The sequence below is a fragment of the Cannabis sativa genome, chromosome X, assembly GCF_029168945.1.
Source record: "Cannabis sativa cultivar Pink pepper isolate KNU-18-1 chromosome X, ASM2916894v1, whole genome shotgun sequence".
NCBI lineage: Eukaryota > Viridiplantae > Streptophyta > Magnoliopsida > Rosales > Cannabaceae > Cannabis > Cannabis sativa.
The window spans coordinates 39,039,356-39,040,448 of NC_083610.1; the positions used below are offsets into that span (position 1 = coordinate 39,039,356).

Here is a 1,093-nt window from a genome sequence, read left to right on the forward strand (position 1 = left end):
ACTACAGGATTATCTACATCCTACGCGTACGGCCACACCTTCATGCATAATGTATCCCATGAATATGCCCAACTTCGATTTCAAACCTGGCATGATTCAACTTTTACCAACCTTTCATGGTATGGAAAATGAGAGTCCATATGTGCATATTCAGGCCTTCGAAGAGGTGGTGGCCACATTCAACAACCAAGCTGACATCATTAACTTGGTGAGATTGAAGTTCTTTCCTTTCTCACTCAAGGATAAAGCCAAAAGCTGGTTGTATTCCTTAAGGCCAAGGTCTATTGGGACTTGGGACGAAATGACAAAAGCATTTTTCTCTAAATTTTTCCCACCCCATAAGACTAGCAGCCTTAAGAGGCAAATCTCTACCTTCACCCAAAAGGACCATGAAACGTTTCATCAGGTCTGGGAGAGGTTTAAAGATTTGATGGGCCAGTGCCCACATCATGGATACGAAAGTTGGCGTCTTGTCAGCTATTTCTACGACGGTCTCACAGCCGACAAAAGACAATTCGTACAAATGATGTGCAATGGCGACTTCCTACAGAAAGATCCCGAAGAAGCTTTGGAATATCTTGAAGAAATTTCTGAAAAATCATACACATGGAGTGCGCCAAGTCCTACAGACAAGCCACGAACAGCCGGAGTCTACCAATTGAAGGAGGAGGACAGTGTGAAAGCTCAACTTGAAGCTTTGAAAAAACAATTTGAGGCTTTCAAAACTCAAGAAGGTAAAGCACTCCAGATGGCTGCAAAAGTGGAAAAGCAAGAACCATGCTTCATTTGTGGAGGGACTGATCATCAACCACAAGAGTGCCCTAGTCTTAGTATGTTAAGGGGAGGAGATGAGGAACAGTGTAATGCCTTAGGGGATTATAAGAAGCCTTATAATGCCTACTCCAACACATACAATCCTGGTTGGCGTAACCATCCCAATTTTAGTTGGAAGGATACAAGTCAAAATCAAGCATCTGGGAGCCAATGGAGGCCTGATCAACAAAAGAATTCTCTTGAGAGTTCCATGAAAATTCTCGCAGAATCTCAACTAGAGTTCAGGACTTATTTCACTCAGGTGATAGAGGAATTGAAG

At 42.8% G+C, this 1,093-nt stretch overlaps 1 non-coding gene across 1 annotated transcript; it reads right to left on the bottom strand.

The window, feature by feature from the left end:
• Window positions 1-349: 349 nt before the first annotated feature.
• Window positions 350-456, bottom strand: LOC133032840 (small nucleolar RNA R71). The gene has a single exon (XR_009685430.1). It is a non-coding gene; the product is annotated as a small nucleolar RNA R71 (small nucleolar RNA).
• Between the last annotated feature and the right edge of the window lie 637 nt (window positions 457-1,093).